This window comes from Chiloscyllium plagiosum, unplaced genomic scaffold, assembly GCF_037043375.1.
Source record: "Chiloscyllium plagiosum isolate Xiang-an unplaced genomic scaffold, Cpla_swu_hap1 HiC_scaffold_1, whole genome shotgun sequence".
NCBI lineage: Eukaryota > Metazoa > Chordata > Chondrichthyes > Orectolobiformes > Hemiscylliidae > Chiloscyllium > Chiloscyllium plagiosum.
This window is the reverse complement of record NW_028270139.1, coordinates 78,944,459-78,972,198: the sequence shown is the minus strand read 5'-3', so window position 1 is coordinate 78,972,198 and position 27,740 is coordinate 78,944,459. Positions and strand designations below refer to the sequence as shown.

Sequence of the window (27,740 nt, the reverse complement as noted above, 5' to 3'; positions counted from 1 at the left end):
ATTGGATAGACTTGGGTTCTTTCTTTGGAACAGAGGAGATTGAAAGAGGCATTGATAGGATATTCAGGAAGAGATGTTCCCCCTATTGGAGAGACCATTGACCAAGGGGTACAGAATTAGTTTAAGTGGCAAAGGGTTTAGGGGAGATGTGCTGATAAAACATTTTCAACCAGACAGTGGTGAGAATCTGGAGCTCACTGCCTGTAAGAGTGTTAGAGACAGAAACTGTCATAGTCTTTCAAAAGCATTTGGATGTACACTTGTGATAGCAAGATGTACAGTCTGTGGGCTAAGTGGTGGAAAATGAGATTAGAATAGTTAGGTGGTTGTTTTTGACTGGTACAAACACGATGGGCCAAATGGACTCTTTTTGTGCAGTAGATCTCCATAACTGTGACTCTGTGACTGAGCCCGAAGATGAGATCTGAGAGTTAAGATCTCCCAGGGCCAAATGGTTCACTTCTAAATTGACCCAGGCTCAGGACACTCCTGTCTTCAATTAAAATAGGTATTGTTTCAGTGAACTATAATCCACAAGTCAACGTGCATCCTCAGACTGGCGGTGGAACTGAATCTTATTGACAGATGTTCCTAGTCAGTGGCAATCCTCCAGTGTGAGCTGGTGACTTCAGTTGGGACACCAAAAACTGGGGTAAAGTTTCATAGGGTATTTCTCCCTCTTTAGATATTTTTCATCAACCTGCTCAGACATTTTATGACACATGTTTGGGGTAGATGGGGACTTGAACACAAACCCACTGGCCCAGAGGTAGGGACATACGACTGTTTCAGAAGAGATCCTACCCAGATCTCCAGCTTCATTAATTTGAAAATAAAATACAGAATGTCTTGAAATAGTAGAAAATTCATGCTTGATGCCTGTACACTTCAAGTGACGCTCTTAATCTCAATGTAACACTGGATTTTGCATAATGCATAAAAATATAAAAATGATTTAAGTATCTTTTTTTTATTCACTCACAGGATGTGGGTGTCACTGGCTGAGCCCACATTTATTTCACATCCTGATTGTTAGAAGTTAGCCTTATTGCTACACATCTGGAGTCACATGTAACCCAGACTAGGTGGGGATAGCAGTTTCCTTCTCTCAGGGACATGAGTGAACCAAGTGGGTTTTTCCTGACAATCAACAATGGTTTCAGTATCATCATTAAACTCTTAATTCCAGATTTTTTTATTGAATTCAAATTTTAGTATCTACTATTGCAGGATTTGAACCCAGATCCCCAGAGCTTCCAGAATGATAGTCTTGTGATAATATCACCAGGTCATCACCTCCCCAAAAGGTAAGGAAATCAAAACTACAGACAGTACTCTAGGTGTGGTTTCATCACCCTATACAGAATCAGTACGATTTCCTTGCTCTAGTACACAAACCCTCTTACAATGTAGCCCAATATATTATTAGCCTTTTTAAAAGCTTCCTACCGCAGCATGCTTGTTTTTAATGACAGATGTACAAGGCTATCTACGTCTCTTTGGTGTATCAACATTTCCCGATCTATCACTGGTTGAATAATACTTTGTATTTTTATTCTTCCTCGTGAAGTGTAAAACACTTATCCTTGTAATATTACATCAATTCTACCTAATTTTGAAATCAACAATTTGGAAACAATTTGGTTCCCTCAACCAAATTACTGATATACATTGTGAACAGCTGGGGCCCAAGCACTGATCACTACAGTACATCACTTGTCACTACCTTCTACTTTAAACAAGGTCCATTTAGTCCTACATTTTCCTGTCTGATAACTCATTCTTGCCAATATATTACTGCCAATCCTATAGGTTTTGATTTTGCAAGCTAATATCTTCTGTGGGACTTTACCAAAAGCTTGCTGAAAGTTCAAGTACATCAATGCTATTAATTGCATTTCAAAAAAGCTCTAGCAGGTTTATCAAACATGACTTCTCTTTCATCAATCCATGTTGACTTTTTGCAATATTGCTGGCATTTTCTATATGTTCTGTTATCACGTATCCTTTATAATAACCTCCAGTATTTTCTGTACAACTGGTGTTGGGCTAATCAGTCAGTAATTTGTGGATTTGCTCTCTCCTTTTCTTTAAAATCCTCCAATCTGACTAAACTATTCCAAAATCGATAGAATTTTGAAAGATGGCAAACAATGTATTCTTTTTTTTTTCCATGGCCACCTCCTTTAGCACTCTGGGATTTAGTTTGTCTGGCCTTGATGAGTTATTACCTTTCAGTGCCATTAGTATCTCACACACTATTAATTCAATAATTTCCTTCAATTCCTCCTTCTCAACAGACCTTTGCTTCCTTAGAATTACTGGAACATTATTCGTGTATTCTATTTCAGCTGTGCCATATCTTTATTCTCCATTATCAATTCCCCTGTTTTAGACTGTAAGGAGCTTACATTTGTCTGTAGTAATTTTTTTTTATCATTTGTAAAAGCTCTTGCTTTGTTTTTTTGTTTCTTCTAATTTTATTCTCATACTCTATAAATCTCAATGTTCACCTTTATAGAATTCTAAATTGTTCCTAGTCTCAGGCTTATTACTTTTTTAAAGGAAATTTATATAGTTCCTCTTTGGACACAATGCTCTTCTTAATTTATTTTTGCGAGCCATGGTTGGGCCACTTTTCTTGTGTTACAAAGAGCAAAGAACAATACAGCACAGGAACAGGCCCTGCAGCCATCCCAGCCTGTGCCAACACATTTTGCCCTTCCATATTCACACTGTCTTCACTTAGAGGATCTGTATCCCTCTATTCCCTTCCTATTCATGTATTCGTCCAAGTGCTTCTTGAATGCTGCTGTTGTGTCTGTTTCCACCATCTCTACTGGCAGCATGTTCCAGGCACCCACCACCCTTTGTGTGTGAAAAACTTGTCTCGCACATCTCTTTTAAGCATTCTCCCTTGCATGTTGAACCTGTGTCCCCGAATAATTGACCCCTTCCAAAAAAAAGGGAAAAAGCCTCATATCTTCCATTCTGTCCATGCCATTCATAATTTTATACATTTATATCAGGTTGCCCCTCAACCTCTTGTGTCCCAGTGAAAACTAACCCAGTCTATCCAAACTTTCTCCATAGCTAAAATCCCCCATGCCAGGCAACATCCTGGTAAACCTTTTCTGTACCCTCTCTAAAGCATCCACATCCTTCTAGTAGTGTGGTGACCAGACCTGTACACAATATTTCAAGTGTGGTCGAACTAAAGTTCTATAAAGCTGCAGCATAACTTGTCTATCCTTATACTCAATGCTCCTTCTAATGAAGGCAAGCATGCCATAAACCTTTTTTACAACCTTATCTACCTGTGCTGTCACCTTCAGTGATCTGTGGACCATATCAATACTCCGAAGAGTTCTGCCATTCACTGTATAATTTCCACCTGGAACATGCTGCCAGAGGAAGTTTCTGTCACGGGTTTTAAGCTTAGTTCTCAATTGTAATTCTGACCTGACAGCTGTCACAAGCACGCTATTTCAACTTTAACTTACTTTCTGTCTCCTTTTTCATTCAAGGAGCTCTGGATTTAGGGTCATAGAGATGTACAGCACGGAAACAGACCCTTCAGTCCAAACCGTCCATGCCGACCAGATATCCCAACCCAATCTAGTTGCACCTGCCAGCACTCAGCCCACATCCCTCCAAACCCTTCCTATTCATATCCCCATCCAAATGCATCTTAAATGTTGCAATTGTACCAGCCTCCACTATTTCCTCTGGCAGCTCATTCCATACACGTACTAACCTCTGCATGAAAAAGTTGCCCCTTAGGTCTCTTTTATATCTTTCCCCTCTTACCCTAAACCTATGCCTTTTGTTCTGGACTCCCCGACACCAGGGAAAAGACTTTGCCTATTTACCTTATCCATGCCCCTCATAATTTTGTAAACCTCTATGAGATCACCCCTCAGCCTTTGATTCTCCAGGGAAAACAGTGCCAGCCTGTTCAGCCTTTCTGTATAGCTCAAATCCTCCAACCCTGGCAACATCCTTGTAAATCTTTTCTGAACCTTTTCCAATAGGAAGGAGACCAGAATTGCATGCGATATTCGAACAGTGGCCTAACCAATGTCCTGTACAGCAGCAACATGACCTCCCAACTCCTGTACTCAATACTCTGACCAATAAAGGACAGCATACCAAATGCCTTCTTCACTATCTTATCTACCTGCAACTCCACTTTCAAGGAGCTATGAGCCTGCACTCCAAGGTCTCTGTGTTCAACAACACTCCTTGGGACCTTACCATTAAGTGTATAAGTCCTACTAAGATTTGTTTTCTCAAAATGCTGCACCTTGCATTTATCTAAATTAAACTCCATCTGCCACTTCTCAGTCTATTGGCCCATTTGGTCAAAATCCTGTTGTAATCTGAGGTAACCCTCTTCGCTGTCCACTACACATCCAATTTTAGTGCCATCTGCAAACTTACTAACTGTACCTCTTATGCTCGCATCCAAATCATTTATGTAATTGACAAAAAGTAGAGGACCCAGCACCGATCCTTGTGGCACTCCACTGGTCACAGACCTCCAGTCTGAAAAAGAACCCCATACCACCACTCTCTGTCTTCTAACATTGAGCTAGTTCTGTATCCAAATGGCTAGTTCTCCCTGTATTCCATGAGATCTAACCTTGTTAATCAGTCTCCCATGAGGAAACTTGTTGAACACCTTACTGAAGTCCATATAGATCACATCTACCACTCTGCCCTCATCAATCCTCTTTGTTACTTTTTCAAAAAACTCAATCAAGTTTGTGAGACATGACTTTCCACACAGAAAGCCATGTTGACTATCCTTAATTAATTCTTGCCTTTCCAAACACATGTATGTCCTGTCCCTCCAACAACTTGCCCACCACCGATGTCAGGCTCACTGGTCTATAGTTCCCTGGCTTGTCCTTACCATCCTTCTTAAACAGTGGCACCACGTTAGCCAACCTCCAGTCTTCCGGCACCTCACCTGTGACTTATTTTTCTTCGCTTTCACTTTCACTAATCCTTGCTACCTCTTGCAATAACATTAGATCAGTCTATATATGGGTAAAATTAAGTCACTTATTAATATAACTGATGTTAACACCACCTTATTATTTCCCTGAAGATTTACTGTTTTATACCTGTACTGAATCTTCCAAAATGTATTACCTCACGTTTGTCTGGATTAAACTCCATCTGCCATTTTTCTGCCCATGCCTCCAACTGATTTATATCTTACTATATCCTCTGATAAGCCACCTCTTATCCACTACTCCACCAATCTTTGTATCATTTGCAAACCTACTAATTAGACCAGCCACAGTTTCTTCCAAATCATTAAATAGGTCATGAACTGCAGAGGTCCCAGCACTAATCCCTGTGGAACACCACTAGTCACAACCCTCCATTGTGAAAAGCATCCTTCCACCGCTACCCTCTTTCATCTATGACTAAGTCAGTTCCGTATCCATTTTGCCAGCTTGCCTCTAAAAGCATGTGACTTTGCCTTTTGTACCAGTCTGCCATGAGGGACCTTGTCAAAGGCTTTACTGAAGCCCATGTAGACAACATCAACCACGTTTCCCTCATCAATCATCTTTGTCAACTTGTATTCTTTCATGCAAAAGTAATTTGTACATATTGATACATTTATAGTAGACATTTGAATATTCCTTTATATTAGCTGCCAATCATTTTTATAATCACTCTTTCCTTCTTATATTTGCTTTTTTATCTTGTTTCTGTCACAGGTTTTAAGCTTATTTCTCAATTATAATTCTGACCTGACAACTGTCACAAGCACACCACTACTACTTTAACTTAATTTCTGTCTCCTTTTTCATTCAAGGAGCTCTAGATTTGTTTTTCTTAACTTTCACTTTCACTAATCCTTGCTACCTCTTGCAATAACATTAATCCAGTCTATATATGGGTAAACTGAAGTCACTTATTAATATAACTGATGTTTACACTACCTTGAAGATTTATTCTTTTGTATCCCGCACAGTAGTGACTAGCACTTTCATTGGCCTTGCATCTTTCTTGATGTTAAGTATTTCTCATTGTCCTGTCTACTGGGATATTATACTGGTACATCAGGGTCAAGATTCCAGTAACACTGGGAGACATCAATGATATAAACGCTGTTTGTCTAAAGGTCACATCTTTTGCATTTGAACCAATCAATGTCATCCTCCTATAAGCAGCCTCCCATCAAACAAGCACCACACTGGGGACATAGTCAAAAAACTGCTTTAAATGCTAACATATCACAATTCAAAATGAACATTGTGTACTTTGTTCATTGTATCAATTTCATTTCTTTTACATTATCTTTAATTTTGTAAAGAAATCATAGAGCAATCTCGTTGTTAGCCAAAATTATCATTAAGCCCCAGAGTCACTAAAGAAGTGAAAATGAATCTTCCAGCTATAGCAAATGGCTATAGCCATTTATTATCTATTGTTATCTATTATTAATAAATCAAGATAGGTCAAATATATCAATGCTGAATTAAAATTTCAGCATTAATGACTTTTTTGAACATTTATCATTTTTGGGCATATATACATATGGATGCATAATTTGTTTATAATTGCTGTAAGGGTGTACACATGATCTCATTCTGCATTACTCTATGGATTAAACCATTGTATATAATTTGCACATTGTAAAAGTATAGGTTATAGAGGTTTATAAAGTCACAAAGGACATGGATTGGGTAACTAGAAATAAATCTTTTCCCTGCAGTGGTGGGAGTCCAGAGCCATAGGGCATAGATTTAAGGTGAGAGGAGAAAGATTTAAAAGGGACCTAAGGGGCAATTTTTTCATGCAGAGGGTGGAGTGTATATGGAATGAACTGCCAGAGCGCGTGGGGGAGGCTGGTACAATTACAACATTGAAAAGGTATCTGGATGGGTATATGAATAGGAAGGGTTTAGAGGGATATGAGTCAAGTGCTGGCAAATGGGACCAGAATAGTTCAGGGTATCTGGTCAGCATGGATGAGTTGAAACGAAGGGTCTGTTTCAATGCTATGACTCTATGACTCAAAATGCTTAAAATTGGTCAATCATGTTTAGATTTCTCAAAAGAAAATTTGATGTTTTTCCTAAAGAAATGAATATGGCAACTCGGAGTTATTACCAAAAATGTACACAGTATGTACATCTTATAGATTGCATGTAGTGTAAATAATTGCTTGTAAAGTGCTTTCAAAATTATACATTTCTCAAAACAATAGTGTGTCTTAAATTAAGATGTTCAAAAAATAGGCTTGAATTTAAGTGGTTAGAAATAAGACACTACAATATCATAAACCTTCAACAGATGTCTCAGAAATGACCATTTGAAGTGTACTTAGCAGGTTATATTTTTCAATTTCAGGAAATTAGGTGTATCGTCTGATATCAATGTATGTCAGATTCTTGTCATCCATTCTTTTTGGCCAATGTTTGCCACCAACTATACTTAGACAGTATAGTACCTCTGCTTTCTTATGCAGGTGAGCACAGCAGCCAGTTTGGCATAAGATCTCGAGCAGAAATACGATTCGGAAACGATTATTCTGCTTTGTGAAATTTGGCCAAGCTGATAGAACCTTTTGTATTATTTAACTATCACAGAATTATTGTAACTAACTCAACAAGCAGATTAGTCAAACTGACCTCACTTTAACAATTGTTCAATTTACAGCAGTTTTGGCAATGCAGCACTGCTGTAATAGTGTATTAGTTTGCATTATGCATTCCAAATGGTGAGACTGTTTTGAATGAGCAATCTCACTGGGCAGGTGCATGGATCATTGAAATGACTGTGTATGATTTGTAGTATACCCTATTTTCTAATTAATGTTGTTTTTTAAAAATCTATATTCTTATTTGAAATGTTCTGTACTTCGAGATGAGGCTCATGATATTTGGGGTTATTGAATTACTGCTGGATTAAAGAAAGTTCATAACCTTTTTTTAGCAGTCCCTTGGAATTGTGGCTTATTTGGTTCCTTTCTTATTCAATAGGCTGGAATAGGTAAGCAATTGTGCAATCCACAGTCTGTTCACTGTGTCACACACGTCACAGCTGATGCTTGAAGAGTTGAATACAGAGGAACCTCGATTATCCAAAGGACATGGGCAAGGAGTATTTCCTTAGGTTATTCGAATGCCGGGTAGCGTAGTTTAGCCAAGCATTGGGACCTTGCAATCTTGCCAGATAATCCGAAATTCAGATAATCAAATGCTGGGTAGTTGAGATTCCTCTGTAAATAAATTATTTGGAAGTTTGCACACTTTCGCCAATGCCTTGACTTTTCCTCTGCTTGCTTCTGGTCAAGTCTCTGATGTGGTTGGTGGCTTCCTAAGTGAACCATCTCCATTTTGTATAGTCACTGGCCAGTGCACTCAAGAATTAATTGAAATTTTTGATCTCTTCAGGGATGACTGAAGGATACCAAAGACATTTCCTGTGTCCTCCTGGGATTCTATTGCCACACCTGAGTTCCGAGCAGAGAAGTTGCTTCAGGTGTCTTGTGTCAGGTTTCAAAGAATATATCCCACTTAGTAAAACTGGTTTTGCATCAGTTTTGCCTGCTTACTGGGGAGGGTGGCCTGAGAGGATGTTACTGTTAAGTCACCCAATTCAGTGCTTCAATATGCCTGCTAGTGCTAAACCAAGTTTCAATAACATATGGGAGCTTTGGGATCACTTGCCTAGTAAACCATGACCTTAGTCTTGGATTTGAGATTCTGGCCCTCCAATGCAGCTTTCCTCAGCCGACTGAAGACTGTCTGGAACATTGGACAGGGTGATGAACTTTGACATCTCTGTCTAACTTCATCATCGACTGATTATTGAGGTGGGAGGTGTTCTTCTGTGGGAGTTGGATTGAAAAGGACATTTGTTTTCTGTGTGTTTAGTGAAAAAGCCCATTTTCTTACATGCTTCAAAGGAGAAGTCAAAGAGAACACACAAATGCCACTATACCGACTGCTTTTCCCATTTGTACTGCAAATACTCATCACATCTTTGAGCAGTTTGCTCAAGGTAAGGTTCAATATTGCAGAGATGAAAGATTTTGGAAGATTGTCATTTTATTGTTGAATTATTGAAAATGTCAAACTACTGTTAAACTAACCATATTTAACCAGACATGTTTTTATTGCTGGTTGGTTGACTTCACTAGGTGCAAATTGGCTGCCACATTTTTTCACTGTGGTTTTGCATATACAGGCAAAAATATTCACCATATGTAAAGTTTTATTTTACTGGCCAGTTTATTTTACTTAATCCTTGCAACTAGTCCTTGCAGATTTCTGTTCCAAACCCTGGGGAAGATTCAGTTCAATGGCTCAGGCTAAAAAAGATGCATTCTGCCTAACCATATTTAAAAGATTAAAGTATATTTTCTGTAGGTGGAAGCTTTTTCTTTATTACTATAATTTCAGGTTAAATTTACATGCAATTTGTTCATTAATTAATTTATTTTATTTTCATGATAAAATTTAGGAAAAAGATTTGACCTAGAAAGTTGAGGGTGCATAAGGACAATTATGAGGTTGCATTCTAAAGTTTAATGCCAGTTTTGGTTTTGGATCTCTGTTAGCAAGTAAAACGGTGTTCAGAGAAATTCATTTGAATGCTATAATTTGTACATGGATTTGCCTTAGTTATGTAACCTCTGTTTCTGTTTCAAGGCATAAAGTTGGAAGCCATTAAAACCAACACTTGAAGCATGGTGTCAAAAGAGTATACCTGAAATTTGTGTAGATTTGGAGAGTCCTAAGAGCCAGCTACAGCAGGAAACACCAAAAAATAACGACAAGCCTCAGTCTGCAAGTTTATATGAGTGGGTGAGCCGAATTATGTCAAATTTTGTAGCTACTATTCCTTGGAAATGTAAGGCAATTTGAGACAGCATTGAAATACTTCCAACCTCAGTGAGATAATTACAAATAAGTACAACAAATAAACACAAAATATTGCAGATGCTGAACATCTGAAATGACTGGAAATACTGGGAAAACCCAACAGGTTTGGCAGCTTCTGTGAGGATAGAAACAGAGGTAATGGTTTATGTTAACTAGCAATGTCAAGTCTGGGTTAATATCTGTTCTGTTGCAAGACTTCTATATTGCATCTCAAATCTCACTGAGAACGAGAAAAATCAGACAAGGGTAATTTTGAAGGCCCTGAAGATCTTTTTAGAACATTACAACTTTAAATGGGGGGGGGGGGGGGGGGGGTGGAGAGAGTTGGTGATCATATCACCGCATTGATATGTCTGATTGAATCCCTGAGAGTTTGGGCACTATATTAAGAAAGGATTGTCTTAGAAATAAGAGACCCCCACCATAAGAACACATCTGCTGAGAGAACAAAAATCTTACCAAAACATTTGCTTTACACAATGGTGAGACATAGTCGAGGCCTAACGTGAACACCACCATGGAGAAAAAGATAAATATTCCCAGAAAGAGACCTTAGCCAGAGTAAATAAATGAATATTGCAGAGAGAGGATATGTAAAAGAAATGAGGGTTGTTTGGAGAAATGTATTTGTATATTGTGAAATGTCTACTACTCTGACTTACCATAGTCATGCACTCTGTATTCTTGAGGCAGGAAAGCAGAAGCCATTAAGCCACAGGATACCCAGAATATTTGCCAATGTTCTTTCCAAAAACCTGGACTGATCTTCACTGGGCCATATCTGCAGTCTTTCCAAGAAATTAAATCAGTAAATTGGCTCAATGAGAAGTGGGCATGAAATGATAAAGAAAAAAAGGCAAGAAAATGGGATTTAAATAGATAATTTTGATTTTGAGTGGACAATAACACAGTGAGAGTCACATGAGGCAAAAAAGCCTCTTTTGGTGCTAAAGATTTGATGGAACAATGCACTTACAATGCCAGCTTTTGTGAAGGTTTGTAGCTCAGGTTGAGGTTTAGGGTGTAGGCTTGCTCGCTGAGCTATAGGTTTGATATCCAGACATTTCATTACCTGGCAAGGTAACATCATCAGTGTTCGCCACTGATGATGTTACCTAGCTAGGTAATGAAACGTCTGGATACCAAACCTACAGCTAAGTGAGCAAACCTACACCCTATGCCAGCTTTTATTAAGGGAGCACTGTTAAAGCTGCCACGGTGACTTAGTAAATCTATGTGAATTGACACCTAGCTACACAGTTGAGGGAAGTGCAGTTTCATTTAGATTTAGCTGATCTCATTTGGGGTGGTAGTGACACTCCAATTGTCTCACTGACCCTAGACAAGAGAGTGGGCGTGATAAAGTTAAGTTTCTCACTACTTATTATTCTCCAGTTGGAACAATGTGTGCCTGGTTGCTAGCAAGGGCAGCCTCAAACTTGTTTGCCTTATTGTTGCAAAGCTGATTAGCACTCAGAAAAACAGGCTCATGTACAAAGAAGTGTCATTCAAGTGAGGCACCAGTGAGTTACCAGTGTGGTGCCCAGCATGCATCAAAAGAAAGGAGCAATAAGGAAAGAAAATTGTTAAAGGTCATGTGCCTGGAATGCAACCCAGAAGCACTTTGAGATTTCAAACCAAACTTCCAACTGTGTATAAGGATCATTAGGCTCCCAATTTCATTCAAATTGCCATAAAGCCCAGTAATGTGCCTGCAGCTCATAAAGTACGCTCCAGATGCTCAATGCATATAAACAAACCTTCTCCTGAAATGTTTTGCACTAACTTCTTAAGGTTGATTTTTAAAAGAAATCTCCTGATTATAACCTGAAAAGATGTTAGCATCTTGCTGCTGACCTGTGAGAGTTTTCTTTTGTCTACTTAATTCTGTTCTTATTTAGTCGAGGAGTGTGGTGCTGGAAAAGCACAACTGGTCAGGCAGTATCCAAGGAGCAGGAGAATCAACGTTTTGGGCATAAGCCCCTGATGAAGGCTTTTTCCCGATACATTAACTGTCCTGCTCCTCGGATGCTGCCTGACCGGCTATGTGCTTTTCCAGCACCACACTCTCCGACTCTGATCTCCAGTATCTGCAGTCCCCACTTTCTCCTGTGTTCATGTTTAGCCACAAGAAAAATACCTTCTTGAAAGCTGTATCACATCCAAAAACACAAGAGCAGGAGTCAGACTTTTGACCCCTTAAGACAGTTCTACCATTCACTAAGATCATAGTTGATCTGATTTATGTCCAGGGTTCTACTTTACTGTCAACCTGTATAAGCTTTGTCGCTGTTGTTGATCAGAATGTCTATCCAACTCCACCTTGTGTACATTCACTGCAGCAGCCTCCACTGCTTTCTGAGAAAAACATTCCACAGATTAATGACCCTTGGGGTGGACCAAGTTAAAAATCAACCTGTTGGACTATAAAACATTTTTCCTCATCAATCTAGCTTTTTTTAAAATCTATCTCAGAATGTTAGTTTACCTTTTTAAGATATCATTAATATATCACAGCATGTGGCCTGAGAGTATAATGGTCTCAGACTCCAGCTTAACTTGGACCATGTGAAGCATGATGCACTGATGAAAGGATACAGCTTTTTGGAATCAAGTGCCACATGGAAGTCCGAGCAGATAAACTTTAGCGACAGCATCCCCTTTCTCCATCTTGTCTTTTTACTTCCTCAAAGAATGCTACACTGTTCACACACAACTTCCTTTCATGAAACCATATTGAATCTATCTGATTGTGTTCTGATTCTTTTTAAATGTCCTGATACTATTTCTATGATTAATGAATTCCAGAATTTCCCAATGACAGATATTAGGCTGCTCTCTATCACCCTTTCCTCTTCAGTATTGGTGTCGCATTTGTGATTTTTCAGTTTGCTTGCAGGTTTCCAGAATCTAGACCTTTTTGAAAGATTACAGTTAACAGTTAATAGGACCACTTTCTTTGACAGGGATACATTATCTCCACTTTCTAGGGAGCTTTCTGTCAAATGGAGGTGGTGATGTAGCGATGTCACTTAGCTGCTGATGTTCTAGGGACGTAGGCTCAAATCGCCATGGCAGATAGTGTAATTTGAATTCAATAGCAACTGGAATTAAAAGCTGGCCTAACGGTGACCATTAGATACTCAGCAAAAAAAAAAGCCTTTCAGATCCACCAATGTCTTTGTTTTAGGGAGGATAAACCTCCCTCCTTATCTGGTCTGCCTACATGTTACAGTGAAAAGAAACATTTTCAGGATTAACTTGCAAATATCAAGACAGACAGCAAGAGCTTCTTTAAATTTATGAAAGGTAAAAGACAGACAAAAGTTAACAAAGGCTACTTGGAAAATGAAGCTGGAGAAATAATAATGGAGAACTGGGAAATAACAACAGAATTGAATTTTTACTTTGCACAGTAGAAGACATTAATACGCTCTTTAAAAATACTAAATACTTAAGGAGCAAAAGGAGATAAAATAAATGTAACAACTATCACCAGAGAATCTGTATGAGGGAAGCTAATGGGATTAAAGACTGACAAGTCCCCTGGACCTAATTGACTACATCTTAGGTTGTTAAAGCAGGAAGTTATATAGATGGTGAATACACTGGCAGTAATCATCCAAGAATCCTGTCCTATGAAAAAGTCCTGATTATTGGAAAATTGACAATGTAACTATAGGCTAGTTAGCTTTATGCCTGTTATTGGGAAAATATCAGAGTCTACTTTAAAGGATGTAGTACTGGATAATTTAAAAATACATAAAATGATCAATTAGGATCCACATGGCTTCACTAAGGGAGAATCATCTTTGAAAATTTTATTTGAATTCTTTGAGGAGGTAACAAACAGGATAGGTAAAGAAAAAGCTCTGGATATAGCATATTTGAATTTTCAGAAAATGTTTGATATCACATTTATTTAATAAGGTGAGTTCACAGTGTTGGCGGTAATATTTTACCATGGATAACCGATTGGCTAAATAATAGATGACAGAGTTGGGAGAATGGGGAAGCTTTCAGGATGGTAACCTGCAAATAATGGAGTGCCATGGCAATCAGTGCTAGGGATATAATTATTTATGATATACATTAATGTCTTTGATGGTAAAGGTAAGTGTACTATGACCAAATTTGCAGATGACACAAAGGTCAGTGGCAAGGCAAAATCTGAGGATAATAGTGTCCAAGGGATCTAGGCAGGTTAAATTAGTGAGCAAAAACTTAGCAGATAGAATAAAATGGTGAGGTTATGCACTTTGGCATGAAGAATAGATTAGATTACTTACAGTGTGGAAACAGGCCCTTCGGCCTAACAAGTCCACACCGACCCGCCGAAGCGCAACCCACCCATTCCCCTACATTTACCCCTTTACCTAACACTACGGGCAATTTAGCATGGTCAATTCACCTAACCTGCACATTTTTGGACTGTGGGAGGAAACCAGAGCACCGGAGGAAACCCACGCAGACACGGGGAGAATATGCAATCTCCACACGGAGAGTCGCCTGAGGCGGGAGTTGAACCCGGGTCTCTGGCGCTGTGAGGCAGCAGTGCTAACCACTGTGCCACCACAGTGGTTAGCACTGCTGCCGCATAGCACCAGAGACCCATGTTCAATTCCCGCCTCAGGCGACTCTCTGTGTGGAGTTTGCATATTCTCCCCGTGTCTGCGTGGGTTTCCTCCGGTGCTCTGGTTTCCTCCCACAGTCCAAAAATGTGCAGGTTAGGTGAATTGGCCATGCTGAATTGCCTGTAGTGTTAGGTGAAGGGGTAAATGTAGGGGAATGGGTCTGGGTGGGTTGCACTTCGGCGGGTCAGTGTGGACTTGTTGGGCCGAAGGGCCTGTTTCCACACTGTAAGTAATCTAATCTAAAAAAAATCTAATCTAATAGAGGAGTTGAATATTATTCAAATAGAGACAGACTGCAGAAAGATATAGCACTGAGTGATTTGGAATCCTTGTCCATGAATCACAAAAAGCTAGCGTCCAAGTTTAGTGGGCAAAAAGGAAAGAAAATGATATGTTGGCCTTTGTTCCAAAGGGAATGAAGTATACAAGTAGCGAGGTAAACTATATAAATCTCTAATCAGGTGGGAGAAAGTGAAGATTCCAGATACTGCAGATCAGAGTCAAGAGTGTGGTGCTGGAAAAGCACAGCAGGACAGGCAGCATCTGACGAGCAGGAGAATCGACATTTGGGGCATATGCCCTTCATCAGGAATGATGAAGAATTCCTGGTGAAGGGCTTATGCCTGAAACATCGACTCTCTGCTCCTCAGATGCTACCTGACATGCTGTGCTTTTCCAGCACCACACTCTTGATATCGAAATCTCTAATCAGACCATACTTGAAATACTGTGAAAAGCTATGGACCCCTTATCTAAGGAAAGATGCAATGGCATTGGAAGCAGGCCAGAGAAGGTTCTCTCCCCTGATAACAGGTAAGGAGAGATTATCTTACAAGGAGACACTATGTGGACATTGGGCCTATAATCATTGGAATTTAGAAGAATGGGAGGTGAGCTTATTGAAACATTTATTTTTGGCTGAGCAGATGTGGAAAAACTGTTCTCATTTATGGGAGAGCCTCAGACCAAAGGGAATGCTCTCAGAATAGGTCATCCATTTCAGGCAGAATGGGGATGAATTTCTTCTCTCAATGGGTAATAAACTTATGGTATTCTTTACCACAGAGGGCTGTTGAGGTTGGGTCATTAAGTCTTTTCAAGACTGAGGTAGATTTTTAATAGTAAGGAAATCGAGGGCTATGGGGGAAAAGCAGAAAAGTGGAGTTGAGGATAATCAGGGGCAATATCGCAATTAATAGCATAGCAGATCAGATAGGCTGAGTGTCCCACTTCTGCTCTATATTTCATGGCTGTTTATGTACCCTAGTCACACAGCAATGTGCTTGATTCCAGTCTGCCCTCCGAATCGGCCAGCCAGCTACTCACTTGTATTAAGCCATTACAAATTCAAAAGAAAAGAATTAAGCCAAATGGACAACTCACCATCAGAGATGACAGCAGCAAACAGAACCCCATCGACCCCGCAAAACATCTGGGGCCAAAACTAGGAGAGCTGTCTGAAAGATTGATTAACAGATCAACATTGTCTGGCAGCTTTCATTCCATCAGTATGACCATATCCAAGTTACCACCATTACCATTCCTCTGAATGTTCTGCCCATTGGCAGGAGTGACCCACCAGAAGTGGGAACACATGGCTTTACAGCCCAGGGCTAGTTGTATTAATATTGCTCAGTGTTGACTCTGGAATATTCATTCTGCACCCCATGAAACCTCATGCTGGCAGGTTGAACATGGGCACGGAAGCTTCCCACTGATTACCACCTATCAACATCCAATCAGCTGATCCACCAATACTCTGCCATGTTAATAAGCAAATATAGATGTAATACAGAGGACGGCAAGGGCAAAAAATGTACTCTGGGTAGGGCAACTCAATGTCCATCACCAGGAGAGTGGCTCAGCAGCACCACCAGTGACTGAGATGGCTAAGTTCTAAGTATCATAGTTGCTGGACTGGATCTGGACTGGATCTGTGGTCACTTGATGAGGAAACCAACAGGTGGGAAAATATCTACTTGAACTCATCCTCACCAATCTACCTGCTGCACGTGTATCTCTCCATGACAGTATCACTGTCAGTGATAGAAATGATCACTGTACCTTCACATTTAGCGTTTTCCTTATTAATTTGTGGGACATGGGTGTCACTAGCTGGCCAGAATTTATTGCCTGCCCTTAGTTGCCTTTGATAAGGTGGTGATGAGCTGCCTTCTTGAATCTGCAATTCATGAGTTGTATTTTGACAAAACCCTTAGGAAGGTAACTCAAGAATTTCAACCCAGCCGAAGTGAAGGAACGATAATATATTTCCAAGTCAGTTTGGTGAATGGCTTGGAGGGGAACTTACATCCGATGGTGTTCGCATGTATCTGCTGCCCTTGTACTGACAGGTGGAAGTGGGTTTGAAAGGTGCTATCTAAGGACCTAAAGAATTCCTGCAGTTCATCTTGTAGATAGAACTCATTGCTGCTACTGAGCATTGGTGGTGAAGGGAATGGATGTTTGTGGATGTGTTACCAATCAAGTGGACAGCTTCGTTCTGGATATTGACAAACTTCTTGAGTGTTGTTGGAGTTATACCCATCCAGGCAAGTTGGTTAATAGTCCATCAAACACCTGACTTTTGTCTTGTAGATGGTTGACAAGCTTTGGGGAGTTAGGAGGTGAGCTACTCACTGCAGTATTCCTCACCTCTGACCAGCTCTTGTAGCCACTGTGTTTATGTGGTGAGTCCAGTTGTGTTTCTGGTCAATGATAAACCCCAGGATATTGATAGTGGGGGATTCAGTGATTCAGTAACACCACTGAATGTCAAGGAGTGGTGATGAAATAGTCTCTTACTGGACATGATTACTTCCTGTTTTTTGTGTGGTGTGAATTTTACTTGCCTCTTGTCAACTCAAGCCTGGATATTGTCCAGAACTTGATGCATCTAAACATGGACTGCTTCAGTATCTGAGGAGTCGCAAATGATGCTGAACAATGTGCAATCATCAGCGAACATCTCCATTTCTAACCTTATGATGGAGGGAAGGTGCTTGATGAATCAGCTGAAGATGATTGGAGCTGAGGACATTACTCTGAGGAACTTGCAGAGAGATGTCCTGGAGTTGAGATGATTGACCACTAACAATTATAACCATCTCTGCTGTGTAGGTTGGTCACTGATGATTGCACAATATTCAGCATCACATATGACTACTCAGATACTGAAACCATCCATGTTCAAATGCAGCAAGACCTGAACAACATTCATGCTTGGGCAGACAAGTGGCAAATAGCATTTGCACCACACAAGAGGCAGGTAATGAGCATCTCTAACCCCAAGAGAGAATCTAATCATTTCCCCTTGTAATTTAATAGCATTACTCGTGTTAAGTCCTCCACTATCAACATTCTGGTGGTTACCATTGACAAAAACTCAACTAGCTGTATAAATACTGTGAGAAAGTGAGAACTGCAGATGCTGGAGATCAGAGTCAAAATGTGTGGCACTGGAAAAGCACAGCAGGTCAGGCAGCATCTGAGGAGCAGGAGAATTGACATTTCGGCATAAGTCTTTCATCAGGAATGTGGCGGGTGCAGGGCCTGTGGCTACCAAAACAAGTCAAAAGATAGGAATCCTGCAGTGAGTAACTCATGTCCGAACTCCCCAAAGACTGTCCACCATCCAAGAAGCACAAGTCAGGAATGTGATAGATTACTCTTCTTTTCCTTAACTGATTGCAGCTCCAACAATACTCCAGAAACTTGATACGACCAAAAACAATACTGCCCACGTGATTGGCACTGCTTCCAGCAACTTCAACACTCACTCACACCACCAATCTTCATTCACAGCGGCATGTATTAGCTATAAGGTGCGCTACAAAAACTTGCCAAGGTTCCTTAAAAAGCAACTTCCAAACTCTTGAACTCAAGATGGACAAGGCCTGGAAATGCATGGTAACACCACTACCTCTCCGAATGATCCAAATCATCCGGTCATGGAAGTAGATTGCCATTTCTTCACTGTTCACCTAATCAAAAGCTTAGAAATTCCTTCCTAATAACAATGGGTGTCCCGTACCAAGGCTGGCAGCAGGTTAAGGAGGCTACTTTTTCTAGGGCATACAGAATGAACAATAAATGCTGCCCTAGCCTAAACTCTACACATCTCATGGAAGGGTTAAAACTAAATAAAAGCATAACTGTCCAGATCCTTGATACATTTTATATTAATTAAACATATGACTTTTGTGAGAAATATTTTGGTGCTGATGGACTTTTGTGTGAGACAGACTTATTGAAAATTCCATTTCCTTCTGTTAGAAATTCAGGTTGGCTTTCAAATAACGGCACTACTGTGGTCTGCTATTATCTCCTATTCATGACCTCCATGTTGGGTTCATTTTCTCTCATTTAACCAGAGGCCCCAATAGGCCAGCAGTCAAATCCTACATCCCAGAAACATGGCAAAGGAGCACTCCTTTAGCATGCAAATAAAATATTAGCCAGCCAACTTTATACACTCCAGTTGGACTGATACTCAATAGCTCACAGCTGGAAGTACCACCCTGAACTGAGCTAACACATCTTGTTTACTCCCTTGGCAATCTACCTTTAAGATTTGGTGATTGCTGGAGGTCTGACTACCAAGTAAAGTCAATTTTTGCGAAAGCAAAATAGTCAATATACCAAGAAGAGAAATTTGAAGGAGATTTCAATCAAGGTAAGCTAATATATCTGGTAAATACACATTGTTGCTGGGAACAATATTTTCTACAAAAAGACATCATTTTAAAGGATCAATGGAGTGACAAATGTTTTATATTTTCAGATTCTTTTTCATGTATAATCAGTACGTTGACCTGTAGTCCTTCTGCTTGTTCTCAGCCTCTCTGTTTTGAAGAAGGACACCAGAGATAAGTAGAATAGGCTGATGGCTTCTCTTGAAATCTTATCTGTCAGTGACAGATATTGAAGGTCATATACACAATGGAGTATTTCACGATTGTTGAACTTTGTGTGTGTGATTTTTTTCAGAAACATCTTAGCCTTGTGCAGATAACCTGACTGGAATTTTGATTTTGAAAATGTTAAAACAAAATTTAGAATGGTTCTGTGTAAAGTGTAGTTCAACACAAATTGATTTTTTTATGTAATGAGCAAGTGACCTTCAATTCAGCTGTGCAATTTCAATTTGTCAGTCCTAAACAGCTTACTAAGTGTTCAATATGATCACCAGAAGTACAATGCTCACCATACCAGAAAAATTTCTGTATGGACCAGCAAAGTACATTCTGGCAATGTTGAAAGTGGAGGATAATTGATGCAAAATGAGGTCCTCATCATAGACTGAGTGTGTGCCGCACAGCATAGTACTAACCAGGATATGAACCACCAAGATTTATCTTGAAAACCAATTTGATTCCCGTCTGGCACCTTGTCTTTATTCTTTATTTATTCTGATAATACCGTATTTGTTGTCCATTTCTAGACTCCCTTGAGCTAAGTGGTCTGCAAGGTCATTGGTTTCATTAGGTGAAATCATTTCTTGTTATTTATTTGTTGGTTTCTTCCCAGCCCTTAATGATGTGGGCTATTGGGAAAACCTTTGGGGAAGGTGGATTCTTTAGAAAAGGTTTACCAGGATGTTTCCTGGTATGGGGGAGTTTAGCTATGAAGAAAGGTTGGATAGACTGGTTAGTTTTCAGTCAAAATTAGAGTGGTGCTGGAAAAGCACAGCAGGTCAGGCAGCATCCAAGGAGCAGGAAAAATCAACATTTCTGGCAAAAGGCCATCATCAGGAATGAGGCTGGGAGCCTCAGGTGTAGAGAGATGAATGGGAGGGGGGTGGGATTGGACAGAAGGTAGCTGAGAGTGCAATAGGTGGATGGAGGTGGGGGTGAAGGTGATAGGTCAGAGAGGAGGGTGGAGCGGATAGTGGGAAGGAGGATTGACAGGTAGGATAGGTCATGGGGACGGTGCTTGCTGAGCTGGATGATTAAAATTGGGTAGGGTGGGGGAGGGGTAATGAGGAAACTGGTGAAGTCCACATTGATGCCATGGGGTTGAAAGGTCCCAAGGCAGTAGAGTGGTGCTGAAAAAGGTTTGTTTATTTTTCCTTGAACGCAGGAGGTTGAGAGGTGACCCGATAGAAGTTTATAAGATTGTAAATGGCAATGGATAGAGTGGAAAGTATAAGGCTTTTTGGCAGGGTGGAGAAGTCTATTATTAAGAGACACAGGTAAGGTGGAGGGAGTTCAGTTTAACAGAGATGTGTGTGGCAAGCTTTTCAAAGGGCGGTGAGTGCCTGGGACACGCTGCCAGGGGAGATTGCAGAAGCAGACACAATAGCAGCATTCAAAAAGCACCTGGACGAATACATGAATAGGAAGGAAATAGAGAGATATGAATCCTATTAGTGAAGAGTTTTCGTACGGAAGGGAAAAATGTGTCTGCACATGCTTGGGGGGGCAGGGGCAAAGGGCCTGTTCCTGTGCTGTATTGTTCTTTGTTCTTTAAAATCATGTGAGATGTCAGCATTGAGACCACAGAGTCTCTGGTTACAACCTGTCCTGGATGTTGCGGTTTTTGCTTGTGACAAGCAAGAGACCTATTAACAGGAATTATTATTCATTTTTACTTAATTGCACCTCATTAATATGTAGTTTTCCGTTCTCCCAACAACAGCCCCCGCACCCCATATAGGAACTAGATGCCAAAACATTCCTGACATGAAAGTCAGAGTGGACACCTGGTGGCTCCAGCTCTCTGCTTGTTCCTCCCTGACCATACTCAGACAACACATATGCTGAAACTGAACCCATTCTTGTAAGCACCACCTGATTCTTGAATTCTCAACATTGAACTATTGTATTCAGTCCAAATCCTGGCTCCAGTCATTGCCAACCATGTCATGCAAGAATCCCACTAATACCTGCACTGGAACCATGTTTGTTGACCTGGAAAGTTTGACCCTAATTGCCAAAGTATTAATCACCTGCTGTTTCTCATTGTCTGCACATGGTGCGGAAGCTTCTCATGTAGTTATCGAAGTCTACAGCACAGAATACACCCTTTGGTCTATCGAGCCTGTCCCAGCCAAAAACAACTATTCTAATCCCCTTCTCATCCTTGGACTACCTAAAATTATGTAGCACCATGGATGTGTGGGCTCAAATCTTCAATGTTGTAGTTGCTGCTAGATAAACTTTTGCAAAGCCAATGATGAAAAGAGAACACATTGATTTATGTGAAAAATTATTTGCATTGATGTGTCACCCATGCCACCTTGGTGCCCTCAGTAGGTTGTTGTCTTCACCTTCCACTTTTTCTCAGTTCAGTTCTGTGTTCCACAGCTGGCATGGAAGGTGTCTGCATGACAATAGAGTTCTGGCAACCCAGGGGTAGGCTTTTGTGTCAAAAGGGCCTAGACATTCTGAGTACTTCCTGCCCAGAGGCAGGTGCATCCTTCTTGATGGGGGTGGCAGTCAGAGTGGACATAGATGGCCTGTTCAACTTTCATGTGCCCTGAGAGGAGCCACCTGGGACCCTCCGTGGTTCCTCCTCCAGCTGAGTGCCTACTGGTACTGTCTTATTTCCTTGTGCGGAAGAGGCATTGGGACTGAGGTCAAGATTCTTTGCTCCTCTTTCACCACAGAGTTGGTGCTGAGAAACCATTGACAGGGTTTGCATAACAAGACTAGACAAGGCAAGGCAAGACATGAATGCTGCTTGCATGCAGATAGATGCTCAGTGATTGAGCACTAAGCAAGCAAGTGACCAGGCCTGAGATGCAATCTAGTCTAGCCCATGAGCTGGGTGTCTGTCTGTGCTGCAGACTTTCAATACTAGTTCCTGGTGTGCCCTGCAGTGTCAGTCTGTGCTCCCTAAATGACCTATAAGAGATCCTGTGATGGACATGAGGGGCTCGCAGATGTCAAATACATGTCTCTGTGGGCAAGAGGTGCATACAGCTAGCGGCTATAGATCATGGCCTGAGATACTTAATGGTTTTCAACAGCATAGAGCCTGGTTGCAGCTGTAACTTAAACAACATTCATAGTATCAGTTCATTTACTAATATTTATCCTCAAAGTGGTTTGATTGTTCAGAAATTGGCACTTTTTTTGTATTCATATTTTATTTCTAGTTAGCACTAGTTTTCCAGTATCTTATTTACATGTGCTCATGTACTTCTACTACCTGAATGTAAAAATATTTCTGTTCTATTCTGTGATCTTTATATTGCATGCTATACTTTGACATTTTACAGTTGTCAAACTACTGCTGAAAACTACTTCCATTATATTCAGTTATCGTCAATTAATACTAATTTCTACTATTGTTATATCTGAAATGTAAACCAGTATATATGTGTGTATTTTTTTGTTCAAATCATAATAAATCTCAGTTTGAATTAAGCAGAGGGTAAAAAAAAGAGACTGGTTGCAGAGAGTCAAGCTGAAGTTACCAGGTCATGAGGGCATTCTGATTTCCATGTCAAGAATGCATGACCTCTAGCATGCTCAGTGCTTTTGGTAAGGTAGAAAGTGATTATTATTTAGGTGAGTTGTAGCATTAGTAAGTTATTTAATGAACTATAGTCCCCCTTAATTGGCAACTCACTGCTACCTTGTGAGAAATTTGCCTCGAATAAAGGCACAACATACTGCGGAAGCTGGAAATCAGAAACCAAAACAGAACATGCTGGAGAAACTTGTCTTGCCATTTGGCAAAACCGGAAAAGATATAATGAGATGTTCCCGACATCAAAATGCACCTCACAGATTTTCATCTGATTCAGTAACAAAACTCACTATAGGCCATGAGAACCCTGTAAGATTTTCCCCATAACCACATTTCCTTGCCACCAATATCTGCCCTCTCGTCTTCTTTCTTGCTCCACGTTTGGTTTCTTCTCCCAAATCCATCATTCATCCATTCTCCCAAAGCCAGAAGCACAATCTATTTCTTACCCACTCTCCACCATTGCATGCCCAAATCCCCACCCTGACCTCAACCCATATCATCTCAGGCATAATCTGTTAAACTCACACTTAGCCATTAACTTCTTCCCCCATTTCCCAGCTACTGAGCAGCCTTCTTCCTGCTTGGTTATTTATATGAGAATATTACTTGCTGTTGTGGTTTTGTTCGCCGAGCTGGGAATTTGTGTTGCAGACATTTCATTCCCTGTCTATGTGACATCCTCAGTGCTTGGGAGCATCCTGTGAAGCGCTTCTGTGATCTTTCCTCCGGCATTTATAGTGATTTGTACCTGCCGCTTCCGGTTGTCAGTTCCAGCTGTCCACTGCAGTGGCCGGTATATTGGGTCCAGGTCGATGTGCTCATAGATTGAATCTGTGGATGAGTGCCATGCCTCTAGGAATTCCCTGGCTGTTCAAAAAATGTAACTGTTTAGTTTCTCCAGCATTTCCCTGTTCCCCATGATAAATTATTCTATCCCCATTTGTAAGGGGCTTACATTTCTCCCTTTCACACATGGATAGGAGCTTCTCACTATATAAAATGTACTTAATATATGAACAATGGTACTTCTTCTTAAATGCTGATATTCTACTGAAGTTGCAAAATTATCTTTTGGTAGAAACGATGTTCTTGTCACTGTACTTGGAAGCCAGCTATCAACCACGTGCGGCTTTTCATTCTGTTTGAGTGCTTATGATGACTTCTCTGGCAACAAATACAGTAAAACTTCGGATCATTCATACAGAACATTCCTGAATTTGTTCAATGAGCTATTTGTGGTTAATAGCAAAGATGTAACCGATGGATCATATCTGGAGTATTTAAAGAATGTGCAGTTGTACATTTAAAATAGAATAGAAATACATCCTGAAATATTATCTCTGGCTTCAATTTGTGGTTGGCAATCTGAGCTGATAATCAAAAAATGAAAGCAATTCTACATTGTGCATGTAACACTCCAATCTAGCGATGAGCATCCATGGCTTACACCAGAACTTAAATTATTCATGGTCACTGTGGAAGGAAATGTCACTTCTACTGAGTCAGCACTGACATTAAATGTTAGGAAAACAATGACTTCAACTAATCTGTGCTTCCTTATTTTTTTCTGAATGTTCCTCTTGGCAAAATACTGGGAACATAGAAACAATGGGATAGAAAATGGACTTTGTTGTGTTTACTGAATGAAGGAATGACCAAGATAACGAGATGTTCATCATGAATGAAATATTGAACTAAGCACCAAAAGCGAGAAAGTAAGTTACTGTAATTGTTGAGCAGGTGCAGATCACCATTCACAGCATCTCCTCAGATTGAGATGGTATCACAAAAATATGGTACATTCACCTCAAAGGAATCATTGTGGTGAATGGCTGAGTACATCCTACTCTGGCCTCTTTTTCATGTTGCTGGCTGTTTTTGCACTCAGCTGGGTAAATACATTGTGTTGTTCACAAACTATGAGGTGCAGTCAGATTGCTCTTTGTAAAAGCAGGCCCTCACTCTTGTTGTGACAGCAGCACTGATAAGTATTGTTGAAATTTAAATGAAGGCCAAGTCAATAGCCGGACCGAGAGAGGGTTCCAGGGTGAAGGATGTTGTGTTGCTGGCATCAGTGATGAAGGAGGAATAGAAAGGAAGAAATAGATGGAATCCCCACAGTGTGGAAACAGGCTACTTGGCCCATTGAGTCCACACTGACCACTTGAAGAGCACCCTACTCAGATCCATCCCATCATTGTAACCCTACATTACCCATGGCTAATCAAACTAACCTGCACATAGAGTCATAGAGTCATAGGGATGTACAGCATGGAAACAGACCCTTTGGTCCAACCCGTCCATGCCAACCAGATATCCCAACCCAATCTAGTCCCACCTGCCAGCACCCGGCCCATATCCCTCCAAACCCTTCCTATTCATATACCCATCCAAATGCCTCTTAAATGTTGCAATTGTACCAGCCTCCACCACTGCCTCTGGCAACTCATTCCATACATGTACCACGCTCTGCGTGAAAAAGTTGCCCCTTAGGTCTCTTTTATATCTTTCCCCTCTCACCCTAAACCTATGCCCTCTAGTTCTGGACTCCCCGACCCCAGACTTTGCCTATTTACCCTATCCATTGCCCTCATAATTTTGTAAACCTCTGTAAGGTCAGAGAAAACCCACATAGATGCTCGGGAAACGTGCAAATTCCACAGTCTGTCGAGGCAGGAATTGAACCAGGTTCCCAGGCACGGTGAAGCAGCAGCACTAGACACTGAGCTAGCAGACCACCTTTCTGTCACTGGATGGGCCATGGGGGAGGGTTTCGTGTGGAACTCCATCTTTGGTTATTCTGCAGGCCATGAGCCACTGCCACACTGTCCACATCCCTATTAAAGTCATTGTATGGCCATCTCATCTACTCCTGAGCCCTTTTCCCCACCAGATGCAGCAACCTTACAGAAGTTTGTAAAAATCATGAGGAGCATCGATAAGGTCTTTCTCCTTAAGATGCAGGTGAGGGTTCAAAACTAAGGGGCATATTTTTAAGGTGAAAGGCGAAAGATTTAAAAAGGACATGAGGGGCAACATTTTTACACAGAAAATGGTTAGTGTGAGAATTCACTGCCACAATATGTGGTGAGTGCTGGTACAGTTACAATGTTTAAAAGATATTTGGATAAGTACATGAATAGGAAAGATTTGGAAGGATATGGGCGAAATGCAGACAGGTGGGAATATTTTAGTTTGGGAACATGGCCAGTGTGGATTGGTTGGACCAAAGAGTCTGTTTCCATGCTGTGTGATTCTATGACTATTGAACTCTCTATGGCAAATCCATTAACCTACTGCAGCATGTTCAAACTCATCAGCGGACCCATCTTGTAGTAAGTGCTTTTTATTTGTCGAATGATCTAAAATTACTTGCCAAAATTAGCATTGTCTAAATTTGGTACCTTGCTGTAGCATCAATGAATTAGACTATGCCAGGATAGCCTAGATACAGAACCTTCAATGCATACTTGAATGGCTTTGAATGAGTCTTTCACTTCACAGAAAACCAAACAAAGTACACAAGAAATGATTGCAAAGCAGGCACTCCACAAAAATAGTGCTAGACCACTGTGGAACCATTAGAGATGGAGTATTCAAAATAATTTATAAGCACAAGAAAATCCAGGAATCTTTCACTACCCATGGACATATGCTCGATGTAGAGTGACCCCTTGTGATATGTTAGGCACAGATTAATTTTAACTCCAAGGATGTCAAATAAAGAAGTAATTGAGAATTCTAGATAGAAAGATGGGAACATTTTAGAACTATACAAATTTGAGTATTCTTTGTGGAATAACAGTTTCAGCAAAGAATTCTCCTCTTGCTCTATGAGTTGCAAAAGCAGACAAATTAATTATTTATATGGACAGCTTGTGAGCTCTCAGAATGAGCAGAATAGATGCTGTATTCCCCTACATAAAAGCACTTGGAATGCTTCAAACTAATTCATTGTGTGTGCATGTTCTGTGGCCAATAGTGTGTTTCTGGCAGGGAGCCCTGAGTAATTCCACTAAAAGTCATATATTGGAAATATATCCATCATTTCCCAATATCCGCTTTTATTAAGAAAGGTTTTCCAAGGGCAATGGATATTCAGATGATTAGTTCTTGGATATTTTTGAGGCATTTCTGAGATATATGGTAAAGTAGCACATCTTTCAACTTTCTTTTGTAGTAAAAGCTCTTTTTGACAATAAGCAAGAGTCTCCAGTTTTGTAGGTGGATATAAAATTCCCCATGATGTTGCAGGAACAGCCTTAGCCAATATTTATGCATCAGCTCTTACCAACACAGATTTTCTAGTCATTATCTTTTATTTTGTTTTCCATTTGGATGTTGACATTGCTTGTTAAGACTGCCTATGTTGCTAGTGAGCAGTTGCTGAGTGCAAATTGGCTTCCACATTTCCATTTATTAGACTAATTGTTAAATTAATTGGTTGTAAAGAAATTTTGGATATGCTGAGATTGTAAATGCAAGTTATCTCTTGTCTGAATCATGTTCTTATTAAAATATAATTAACCACTCCAGGTTAAGGTTACCAACATAAAGAGGGCAGATATTTGAATGTATTAAATTGTGGAGTAATTATATAGAAGACAGGGAACTATCTTGTAACCCATAGCAACAACTGAATGGCAGATTTATATTTCTAACCATATGCTGTGTTTCATGTTATTCACAATACTTAATTAATGTC

General features: G+C 40.3%; 1 long non-coding RNA gene across 1 annotated transcript; it reads left to right on the top strand.

Annotated features, from left to right (window-relative positions):
- Positions 1 to 1,230: 1,230 nt before the first annotated feature.
- Positions 1,231 to 24,239, top strand: LOC148152149 (uncharacterized). Its single transcript, XR_015758373.1, has 3 exons — positions 1,231 to 1,307; positions 9,687 to 9,842; positions 24,114 to 24,239. It is a non-coding gene; the product is annotated as an uncharacterized LOC148152149 (long non-coding RNA).
- Positions 24,240 to 27,740: the final 3,501 nt, after the last annotated feature.